Here is a 13,821-nt window from a genome sequence, read left to right as displayed (position 1 = left end):
TAAACTACTAAAGGATTATAATAATTTTAATAAGAATAGTAATAAGGAAAATTAGCTACTATAAGAAGGACTATTTAATATAATAGAGGTAGATTTAGAATAAAAAGATTATAATAGTATTAATACTTATTTAAATACCCTTAGATCTAATATTCTCTATTTCTCTACTATACTTAAAGCTTCTTAGATAGTAGTCTATCTCTAAATATTATTAGACTATAATTCTAGCTATATATTTATATTAAAATATCTAGCTAATTCATTACCCCCTTTATAGTTTTAGTTTTAATAAATAACTAACTAACTACAGATTTATCTACTAAATAGTAGATTTATATATATATCTAGTTAAGTTTAAATTCTACTTAAGCTAGGTAATTAGTACTATATTATTACTCTCTAGGTCCTTAAAATAATAGAGTATAATATTATCTTAGATTAAGATTAGCTAAAATATTTTAACCCTAATATTAATTAGGTTACTGGATAGATAGTTATAAAAGAATATAGAATAAAGTATATAACTATCTATCCTATTAATCTAAGAACCTAAATTAAGATTAATAAGGAAATATTACTTAATCTTATCTTTATAAAATAGCTTTAATATACTCTTTAGAAGGGTTAACAGAAAGCTTAGTTATATATTATTTAAGAATAGAAAGAGAGTAAAGAAGTATTAACTAATTTATAATAGTTAAGTCCTCTTCTAGCCTAGTATAAAGATATATTTAGAGAAGAGTTAGTTATAGAAATACCTCTAGTTTAATTATTAGAATATTATATTAATATAGGAGATTTATTACTAATTAATATTAACTCTTATCCTTAGTTACTAGAGAAATTTAGTAAGATAAAAAGGTAAGTTAAAGAGCTTTTAAAGAAAATAATTATTTATTTATTAGCTAGTGCCTAGTGTCACACCCTGGGATCTGTCTCTGCTGTTCTCTGCTAGTTAACTACTTTAGGAAACAGGATGATATAGTCTCTAGACTATATCTAATACTTATCTAAGACCTACCCTCTGTGGTAGCCTACTATATATTAATCTAGGTATATAGTGATATATGATGTAATAACCTAACTAGGATCTAATATAATTTAAAGGTATAATAATCTTACCTAAGATTAAGGATAATAAGAATAATAATAGTAGAGATAGAAGTAAGGTCTATTAAGAATATATCCTTAATAATAAAAGAGTAATTAATAAATTAGACTAATAAACTTATACTTAAGTAATAAACTTATATTAAATATAAAGAACTAAACTAAGATCTCTAGATATAGTAGTAATAAGTATCCTTATATAGTTCCTTCTTTATCTATTATTCTTACTACTATAACAGGGTAGTTATAATAGTAGTTATATACTATCTATTATTACTAAGGTTAGATATATAGTAGTTAGTTATATAATAGTTATAGCTAAATTAGGTATTACTAATATAATATATCTTACCTTTTATAAGACCTTAGTAACTAAAGATTAATTAGTTATTATTACTCTTCTGATTCTGCCCCTAACATCCACCTAATAGTGTTAGTATCATAATATCATCTCCCCCTCTCCTAGTGTTTTATCCTTAAAACTTACTTATAAGGCTATCATCCCTTTATTCTGGTGAGTTTTTCCTTCTATTCTTTATTTATACTACTTTCATGATGCCTAAGCATAACTGTTATTATGAGTTTAGTATTCAGGCTAATAAAATTAAGAGGTATAGTATTCCTATTAATAATCCCTATGAATATTATCTCTATCATGGTCTTCCTTATATTATGGATTCTAAAAGTTATAACTGTGCTTTATATACTTATTATAGTTAAAAATATAAAAAACACTTTCATAGTAAAGGTGAATGGAAGTAACTAAATTATAATTATAATGTCTTAACTATATAAATTAATAAAACTAAAAATTAAATTAAGGCTCTATTCACTAAATTAAAGAGTCTTAAAACTTATTAGAAATTTCTGGACAACTGTGATAAAAAGATGTTAGATTATGATACTATAGTAATAGATTATCTAAATAAAGAAGATCCTCTAAGCCTAGAGGACTTCTAAGAGTTAGACTAAATTATAGATATTTATAAAACCACTATCCTTAGCTCTGTGTTAGGTGGCCCTAGTCTATCTTAGTTATAGAGTAATCCTTTAATCTAGGTGAATATTGACTTTTCTGTAAGTAATATTATTAAATAAGTTAGTAGCAGCCTATTAGGTTCTTAATAGGTTCCTATATATTTTCTAAGGTATTATAACCTTTCTATTTTATAAGATAATATAGTTTTCTACTAACTTATCTATAGTCTAGGATTTATTCAACTTTGTATTCCTATTCTATATTATTATTAATTTCTACTTTTTTAGTAATTTTTATATTTTCTGGTGCTAGTTCTAATAATAAGATATAGAATACTAGATAAACTCTTAATATACTTTTTAGTAGTTATAATTTATAATTAACTAGCCCTTTTTATTCTTTAATAATAAAGGGTCTAATTTTCTAATAATCTAGTTTCTAACTTAGTTATTTTATCTTAATATTTTTATAGAGTAGATAAACTTTCCTCCTTTTTTTAAGATTTAGAGTACTCCTGTACTTCTTATTATAATATAATATTATTCTAAGGTTTATAAACTTAATATCTCTTAAGAGTTAAGTCCTTAAATATTTAATAGTATTTACTAAATCTATAGCTTTATCTATTATTAGTACTTTATTCTATAGTTCTCTAATTAATATAGGATTATATCTATAGTTAGTAAAGAATAGTATTTCTCCTATTATTAAGTAAATAGTATTATTATATATAAACTATACTATTAGTAGGTAAACTACCTAATCATCCTATTAGTAATTTATATAATATTATAAATATTATTTAACTATCTAGTTTACTTATTCTATCTATCTATTAGCCTATAGATAATATACAGTCATAAGTCTTTATTTAATTCCTATTAAATCTATTAATAATTACTAAAACTTTAATATAAATAGCTTATCTCTATCTAATATAATATATTATAGCATTCTATAACTAATAATTATATATCCTATAAGTAAGCTTATAAGCTGTAATACTATTATATTTATTATAATTAAAATTAAATAGATAAATTTTATAAGTCTATTAATAACTATTATTAGGTAATTATACCCTTTTAACTCTAGTAGTAATCTAATAAAATTAATAATAATCTATTCCTATAGCTTCTTTAGTATCTCTAGTAATTATATCTTACTATAAGGTTAATATCTAGCTAGCTTATCTCTAATATAAGTCTTATATTACTAAATATAGCCCTATACCTTCTATCTTATATTTAGAAAGTAGTAATTTCTTAAGATAGCTTTAGCTATCTTCTTAGTTCCTATATATCTATATATTAGATTATTATAATACTTTATAATAATCTTACTTCTTATATATTTAGGTATATAGATAAGTCTTTATAAGTAGATTAATCCTTATTTATTTATTATAAGATACTTATTTTCTATAGAATTCTTAAGTATCTCTTAAATAATCCTATCTTTTTTTATTTCTTTAATAATTTTCTAAATTAATAGATCTTTCTTTAACTTAATAGTTACTATAAGTATATAATAATTATATATTAATAATCTATCTTCCTATTATTTTAATATTACTAGTTTAATTATTTTTCCTTAAAGCTTATAATCTAATTATTAATTAAGTATATCTACTTATCTATTTTCTATTCCTTTATAGTATATAATTCTAAAATTATACTATAAAAGTATCTTAGCCTATCTAGCTTAATATTATATTAATTCTTTTATTATTATAAAGAATATAAGATTCTTATAATCTATCTTTATAATAATAGTATACTTTACTYCTTCTAGRTAGACTCTCTAAACTTTAAATACTACTACTATAGTTAGTAGTTCTTTATTATAGATATTATAGTTAAATTCTACTTAAATTAACTTTTATAAGTAGAATATTACTAGCTATAATTTCCTATCCTCTCCTAGTTAAGTTATTCTTATTCTAACTATATAGTCTAATATATTARTYTTAATTATTATCTCTTTTTCTWKATTATATTATAYTAARATTAGTACYTYTATAATTCTWTTCTTAACTTTATTAAATACTTTATTATAATCTTTATTCTATTTAAACTCTTTTACTTTCTTAAGTAATATAAAGAGTATATATATAATATTTATATATCCTATAATAAATTATTAATAATAATTAATAAGTCTAATAAACTATTAGACTTTCTTAATATTCTTTAGTTAAGACTAATCTATAATTATCTTTACCTTATTCTAATCTATATAGATCCCTTCTATAGATATCTAATATCCTAGGAACTTAGTCTCTTAAATATAGAATTTATATTTCTTTAGTTTTAACTTAATATTAGCTCCCTAAAGCTCTTTTAAGACTATCTTAATATATTTCTTATGTTCTATCTTATCTTAATTAAAGACTAAGATATTATCTAAATAGACTATTATAAAGAGGTTATAGTACTTATATAATACCTTATTAATAAATCTCTAAAATAATACTAGTATATTAGTAAGCCTAAATAGTATTACTAAATATTTAAAATAACTATATTTTATYCTAAATACTATTTTCTATTTATTACCTTTTATAATCTAAATATAGTTATATATATCTATAATATCTAACTTTATAAATTACTTAGCTCCTTAAATTTAATCTTAGATTTTATAGATTAATAGAAGTAGGTAATAATCCTTAATTATTATTATATTTAATAATCTATAGTCTATGCAGAGTTATAGACCTCTATCTTTTTTAGGTATAAAGAGTATACCATAACCTGCTAATAAGTTTAATAGCTATATCTTCCTAAGTTATAATTATTTATTAATATATTCCTTTAGTATTACTAATTCTTTCTTTAATATCTAGTATATTTTCTTATATGCTAGTGCTTTCCCTTCTACTAGTAGAGTCTTATAGTTATGCTTTCTATACTTTAGTTAGAGTTGCATTTGGTGTGAGTTCAGGTGAGTTTAAAACCAGTTAGCACTGAACTACTATGATTTTAAGTTTAAATTTTAGAACCCACAGCCAACCTAGATCTAATCTAGGTTAGTGGTGGTTTCACTGCAAAAACCTGCTACTAGGCCTAGCTAGGCCTAGCTAGGCCCCTACTAACTAACCATGGTTAGATTTAGTTTGATTTTGAGTTGGTTAAACTGCTACCCCTTRGTRAATTTTRATRGTTTTTRAATTTYAATGCCTCATYAAATGCCATATTATCTATCATAATATCACTATGCTAATYAAAAATTATYATTTTTATATGAAATATATCATAATTATCATYATACTAATCTATATCTAAAATTTTAATTCAATATCTATAGGGCTGAATRGGGGGTGGTTAAAAAATYATTTTTAAACYATAGTAGTTRTTAATYATTAGTTRYATATATATATATATCTACACCACTTTCATACCACCCCATGACAAAAATGATTATTCCTCTATATCTCAGCAACCACTAGGTATTTTAAATTAATATTTATATCACTAGATAGCCTGGATCAGGGGCTATCTAGTGATATCAAAATTATTAGTAAAATACTAGAAATTAGTGATTTCTATCTAAAATAGATTAGGTGGTTTCACCTAATCTACAAAAACTACAGAAATTAAAACCAATAGTTTTTACTAAACCTGAATTAGGCCTGGGGTAGGGAACTTGAACCTAAAGTAATTCCCTAGGCTAGGCCCTAAGCCCAACCCACTGCAGGTTTGGTAAGGGTTGGATTTGATTTTTGTGGTTCAGTTATGCAACTCTAACTTTAGTAGTTTATACTATTTAGGTTATTTAAATAAGTCCTTAAACTTATAATATACCTCAGGCAGAGCTATCTTAATAGCTATCTCCTAGTATCTTCTAGGATTATTATTATAAGTCTTATCTATATTTTAATTAGCTATTACTAAAATCTACTAGATCTCTAAACTAAATCTTATCTTTTTATTCTTACTTTCCTAGATACTTTTATTACTCTCTAGTATTATAATCTTAGTATATTCTTTACTGCTCTCAGGTGCCTATCCTAGTAATTCTATTATTACTATATATTATAATAGTTTAATTACTACTAGTACTATTATTATATTCTAGCTAATTACTACTTTTCTTAGTTCACCTCTTAACTACTTAGTACTATTATTATTTTCTTTTAATCTAATATACTATAAGGCCCTAGTCTTCCCTTTAATCTAGTCCTATTATAGATATTTATAGTTAAATTATAGACTTCCTATCTTCTAGTTAATTATTAGATTATAATTCCTAAGCTATAGAATCCCTAACACTATATTATACTATCCTATTAGTATAATATTAAACTTTAATTATTTAAAGTAGTCTAATATAACTATTAATATAGTCTCTAACTTAATTATAATTAAGAGAGTTCCTAAATTCTCTCTATTTAGATCTATAATTAATTTAGATATTACTTTTATAATTTCTAGAAGCCCTAGCTTCTCTATAAATTCTAGATTTATATAATTTCCTATTACTCCTGAGTTAACTATTACTTAGGTTAATTAATTTAGAATATAAGCTTAGAATTTTAAGTACTTTCTATATTATACTTCTATAGCTATAAAATAAGAGTATTTATCTTCTTATTTTAGTAGCCTAGTATCTCTTACTAGTACTAGGAAATATCCTCCCTCTAACTTTCCTTAGTAATGTATTATATATTAGTCTTTAAAATATACTATCTAATATATTATATTATAATCTAGATGTTATCTATATCCTCTATAAAAGTATTTAAGTCTTTAATATAGATAAGTAATATTTTCTTTTATAATTATTAGTATCTCTAGCTAAAACTTTACTATATACTTATTATTATAGTAAATACTATAATTATTATTATAATAAATAATCTAGAGTACTTTATAATATCTTAAATATTCTTAGAAATATTTATATATATACTAGGTATAATTATATTTACTATAGAATAGTTCTAGTAGTCTCTTTTCTAATACCTTCTTAAGTTTATAGAAATATTTATTTAACTAGTATCTATATCTTTAATACTAAGATAGATATCTATTATATCTAGATATATACTTATCCTATAACTCTACTTAAGTCTAGTATTCTAGATTCTAGTAGATATATCCTCTTACTCCTTATTTTATTTTTTTAAGAATCTATATATTTAGCTAGTATACTTATAGCTCTACTAACTACTTCTTATCTAGCTATTATAGCTATATAGTATATTAATCTACTTTATAATTATTTTTTAGGGAATTATCTTAAAGTATCTTAAGAATATTATAAGACTACTCCTTACTAGGATTAAGGCTTACTTACTAAGTTCTATACTCTTTATTAAGTAGATTAATAGGTTAATTAATTATAGTTTAATCTATTATAGAAAAATCTACTTAATCTAGCTCTTTATAGTTAGTCTTTTCTTTATTAGAATTAATAATCTAATCTTTATTAATAAATATTATTAACCTATAAATAGCTCCTTTAGATATAATATTTTCCTACTTAATAGGACTATATCTATTACTAGTTAATAAATCTTAATTAGTAGCTATAAGTATACTAGGATCTTTAGTAGGCTAATTACTTTATATACTTCTATACTTAGTAGAGTCTTCCTCTTAAAGCTCCTTCTTAATCTTATTATTATTAAGAATTATATATTCTTTATATAATTTTCTTAGCTACTTATTACTCTTTCTTTTAACTATAATAGTACTAGTTATATTATAAGCTCCTCTAATAGTATAGAATTCTACTATTACCCTAAGCTATTTTATTTTTTCCTACTAATCCTGCCTAGGTTATTATCTATAGTTTTTTAATATATATCTAGATTTCTTATACTAGAAATATAACTTATTATATTATTACTATTCTCTTTCCTCTTTAGAAAGTACTAATTATATTATATCTAATTCTATTAGATATAGCCTATAAGGATCTATATATCCTTAGCTTTATAGCTAAGCTAGCCTTCTATTATTTAGTTAATAACTTATAGTATATCTACTACTAAAGGTATTCTAATTATTTTATTCCTTCCTATATATATAGAAATCTTATAATTTATTATTAATTTTAACTACTTATTTAATTATTCTACTAAGCTTATCTAGTTATTCTATCTAGATTAACTTTTCTTAGATATCTGGTTTTAAGCCTTCTTTAAATTATATAATATTTATATCTTTATCCTAATTTAAATAGGATATAATCTATTAGAATTATAATATATATTCCCTTATAGATCCTATTTATTTAAGTTACTATAGTTATCTCTTAGCATTATACTCTTTATTAATATTACTAAAAGTATTCTCTAACTATTTCTTAAATATATTATAACTAGTAAATATCTTATCTATTTTATTAGCCTAGTTATTATTAGTGTGCTCCTGATAATCCCTAATAAAAGGTTTAAACTAATTAAATACTAGTCTAGTTAGATAAGTTATAGTAAATAAGATCTTATCTACTTTATTAATAAGTTTCTCTTAGTTTATCTAAATATATATATCTAATTATATAAGAAATACTTATAACTTAGATTAACTTCTATTAAATAGTTCTAGTAGTCTAATCTTAATAGACTTAACTATAAGTTAACCTTCTAATTAATAGATATACTCCTAAAGCTATTTAATCTAATCTCTTAGATTTTTTACTATAATCTAAGACTATATAGCTACTTACTACTATACTCTAGCCCTTCTAATATTTAAGCTAGTTAGGGTTTATAGTATATTTCCTACTATAATATTTAATATTAAGAGTTAGTTAAACTTCCTAAAGTAATTTATATAGAATAGGTATTTAATTTATTATACCCTAGGATCTATCTCTATTATTCTCTACTAGTTAACTACTTTAGGAAATAGGATAATATAGTCTCTAGACTATATCTAATACTTACCTAAGGCCTACTCTCTGTGGTAGCCTACTATATACTAATCTAGATATATAGTAATATATAATATAATAACCTAACTAGGATCTAATATAATCTAAAGGTATAATAATCTTACCTAAGATTAAGGATAATAAGAATAATAATAGTAGAGATAGAAGTAAGGCCTATTAAAGATATATTCTTAATAATAAAAAAGTAATTAATAAATTAGACTAGTAAACTTATACTTAAGTAATAAACTTATATTAAATATAAAGAACTAAACTAAGATCTCTAGATATAGTAATAATAAGTATTCTTATATAGTTCCTTCTTTATCTACTATCCTTACTACTATAATAGGGTAGTTATAATAGTAGTTATATACTATCTACTATTACTAAGATTAGGTATATAGTAGTTAGTTATATAATAGTTATAGCTAAATTAGATATTACTAATATAATATATCTTACCTTTTATAAGACCTTAGTAACTAAAGATTAATTAGTCATTATTGCTCTTCTAATTCTGCCCCTAATGTCTGCCTGACAGTGTTGGTGTCATAACACCTAGGGCTTTCCTATTATAATTATCTTAAAGCTAGATAAAAAGTAATAATTTTATATTAACTACTACTTACTTAATAAGATAACTATTAAGAATATCTATTTATTATTAAGAATTTAAGAACTCCTAGATTAAGTAGATTAAGCTAAGTATCTTTTAAAGCTTAATCTCCTCTTAGGATATTAGTAGTTATAAATAGGTAAATTATTAATTCTAAAAATAGCTTTTAATATATTATTTAGTAAGTTTAAATAGTTAATAATATTATTTAGACTTTATAATACTCTTATATTATTTTAAATAATAATAAATAGTATTATATAAGACCTTAACTTTATAGTAGTTTATCTTAATAATATCTTAATCTTCTTAGACTTAAAAAAGGAATATTAGAAGTATATTTAATAAGTACTTAACTAACTCTAAGAATATTAGTTATATATAAAACTCTCTAAGTATATATTTACTAAGAGAGAAATATAGTTTTATAGTTATATTATTAGTAATAGACTAGTTTAACTAATACCTATAAAGATTAAGGTTATAAAGATATAGCTAAAACTAATAAATATTTATAAAGTTTAATAATTCTTAAGACTAGCTATATACTATTACTAATTTATATATAAATTTATAAGAATTATAACTTCTCTTTATAAGCTCTTAAAGGAATTAGATACTTTACTTTATAAGAAGAAGTTTTAATCTATAATCTAGAATACTTAATATTAGTAAGTATTTATAATACTAAAGAATATAATAATTTATATACCTATTCTTAAGATTACTAATCCCTTACTACTATATTAAATTAAGACTAATATATCTAAATAGGCTCTTAGTATAGTATTATTATAATAAGATAAAAAGAGATAATAGTATCTTATAGTATTTAATAAATAAAAGCTTAATAATACTAAAAAAAACTATCCTATATATAAGAAGGAACTTCTTATAATTAAGGAAGTACTCTAATAATAAGATTACTATATTAATAATAGTTAGTCTATTATAATTATAATAGATTATAAAAGCCTTTAATATTATATCTATATAAAGATATATTTAAAATATCTTATATAATAGATTAAAGAATTTTAAATATATAATCTAGTTATTAAGTATTATAAGGGAACTAAGGTAGTTATCCTAAATATAATAAATTATTAACTAGACTTTATTAAGGAAGGTCTAGTAAATTAAGTATAAATACCTACTTTTAGTCTATCTATAATATAGTTATAGTAGATAACTAGTAAAGAATRYCTTTATATAYTATTATATCTCTATAAAYTAGAATAGYATCTATTAATARTCTTATTCYTAAARRRTAAKRAYCTARAYATATCTAATAATATTAAAATAAARATTAAGATATTAGYACTAAACTTTTAACTWAARGTRGARTWTATTAAYWRATAAYCTAYTAATWAACTATATTATATTAATRAAGRTAYTAAAATACTATATCTTAAAATTCCCTTTTAAAAGAACTTTATATTATAGCTTTATAACTAGTTTAGCTATCTAGCTTATTTAACCTTACTTAGAGTAATTTATACCTATACCTAGTAGCCTATAATATAAAAAGATATCTAAGATATTACTAAGAGCTATCTAAATTATTAAATAGTAAAGCTTTTATAACTAAATCTTAAATATAAAGCTATATAGCACTTAGTAAAAAAGGGTATTTATCTATTTAAATATTAGGGAATTAATCTTATTAGGTATTTACCTATAATACTAAATAGTAATTAATAGATTATTATAGCTATTAATTATATAACTAGTTAGGTTATAATAAAAGCTATACCTAATATAAAAGAGRATATATTAGCCTATTTTCTCTATAAAGATATTTTTATTAATTATAGAGTATTTAAGGAACTACTCTTAGATAATAGTTTTAACCTACTATCTTAAGTTATAGTAGTATACCTTAAGATTCTTAAGGTAAAATATTATATAATAACTCTAAACTATTCTAGAATAAATAGTAAGAATAAAAATATAAATAGCTTACTAGAAAAGATATTAATAAAGTATCTTATAAATAAACTAATATATCTATAGAATAAATACCTACCTCTAGCTATCTTTATTACTTAAGTATATATCTATACCTAGATAAAGTTATTACTATTCTACCTTCTCTATAGTATATCTATTATTATCTAGTTATCTATAAACTAATTAACTAAGTGCCTAAGATATTAAAACTTAATTATAATATATTAATTATATATAATCTCTAGCTAATAAGAAGCTATTAGTATATATAATTAAATAAAACTTAATTTAAGATAGTAATATAAAAGAATCTTAACTTATAAAAGATTAATAGGTCTTTATTTATAATAAATTACTATAGAAGTTTTAATATAAATAATTTAATCTATATAAGATTAAATAATTATATCTACTTAATATATACACTATCTTAGAACCTAATAGATATATAATAGAGAACTTAATTAATAGCTAATAATTAGTAGAAGCTAATATTAATAGTAAGCTAAAGAAACTATAGATATTAGCTATATTAATATAATAATTATAGAAGGTAGGATTATTAATTTATATACTAATTAAAGTATATAAGATATTTAAAGAGGTTAAAGAACCCTTATTCTTATATAATAATCTTTTAAAGATAACTTAAAAGGATTAGAAATCTACTAAATATTTAGGAGTATATTTAAAGTAGATAAAAAAGGATATTTTAATAAAATAATATACTTAATAAATAAAGAATTAAAAATATATTAATAATATACTAATAAGAACTAGCTATCCTATATACTATCTAAAGAAGTTAATTTTAAGAAGTAACTAGAGTAAAATTAACTTAACTTTTTTAGATAATAAGTTAAATAAGGAAATACTATATAATTTATTAAAAAATAATTAAATTTAATAGAATACTAATAAGAGAGATATAGACTTTAATAAACTATTTATAATAGTAATTCTAACTTATTAGGAGTAATTAGAGAAGGATAAGTTATTTAGTATTATAAGAATATTTAGATAGAAGAGAGAAGACTTATTTAATTAGAGTTAAAACTACTTAAAAATAACTAAATATAAAAGAAAATAACTAAATAAAGAGATCTTCTAAACTTTCTTAACTTTATTAGTTTTTTTAATAAAAGTAATATTTAACTACCTTAGCCTCTACCTCTATCTTAAAGACTAGTAAGATTAGAAAATTATTTATCTTAATATATTTTATTCTTTAAATTAAGTTCTTTATTATTATTATCTACTTTATTAGAATAAAGAGCTTCCTTAAGCTTTAAAATTTTTCTATTAATAAGTTTAGAGAAATAAATAAGATTCTTCTAAACTATTTAAAGTATAATAAAGTCTTTAAAGTTAGATATTAATATAGGCTAAGAGAGAATAATACTATTAAAAAAATAATTAAGATAATATTTCTTAAAGAAAGTTAGAGATACTCTACTTAAAGTAAGATAATATTTATTCTTTAAATTACTAAAAGTAGAAGTAATAGAGTTAGACTAAAATAGATTTAAGTAAGAATTAATAATAATAGCTTCTATAGTAAAATCTATACTAAAAAGAAAGAGATCTATAGTACTTAAAGTTAAAGTAGTATTTAAGATTAAAAAATTATTATCTAATATTAGAAAGATTAGAATATTAAAATATACTATCTTAGCTTAAGCTTTCTCTATAGTAATATAGTAATAATAAATATTTAATATAGAAATAGAATTCTCTTTAGGACTACTTAATTAACTTAATCTAGTCTAATACTTTAAGTTAGTATTAGATATAGGTAGAATAGCTTTACTTATAAAAGAAGAGAAGTAATAATTATAATAACTTAGACTAGGTTTTATAATAAGTTTAAGAGAGGTCTAATATAAAATATTTAATTATTATTTAGTAGATATATTAATAGTTTTACTTAGAGGTATATCTTATAAGATAGAACTATTATTCTAAATCTTTAATAAATTACTAGCTTATAGAATTATCCTATATAAATAAATAACTATTAATAGAAAGTTTAAAATAAAAAACTTATATATTATTCCTAGAATTCTATTACTTACTATAACCTAGGTAGAATTTATAATTTAAATCTTTTTTATATTATAGATAATTTATATAAGCACCCTAGAATAATATCTAAGTTATATTATTTAAATTATATTTAAGAGATATAATATATTTAAGAAATATATTAAAATCTATATATTACTTATAACTAGGACCTATAGTAATACCTTATTAATAGAGAATAATAATTAAT

Source organism: Aspergillus viridinutans, assembly GCF_018404265.1.
Source record: "Aspergillus viridinutans IFM 47045 DNA, scaffold_6, whole genome shotgun sequence".
NCBI classification, from domain to species: domain Eukaryota; kingdom Fungi; phylum Ascomycota; class Eurotiomycetes; order Eurotiales; family Aspergillaceae; genus Aspergillus; species Aspergillus viridinutans.
Note: the sequence above shows the minus strand (reverse complement) of the source record.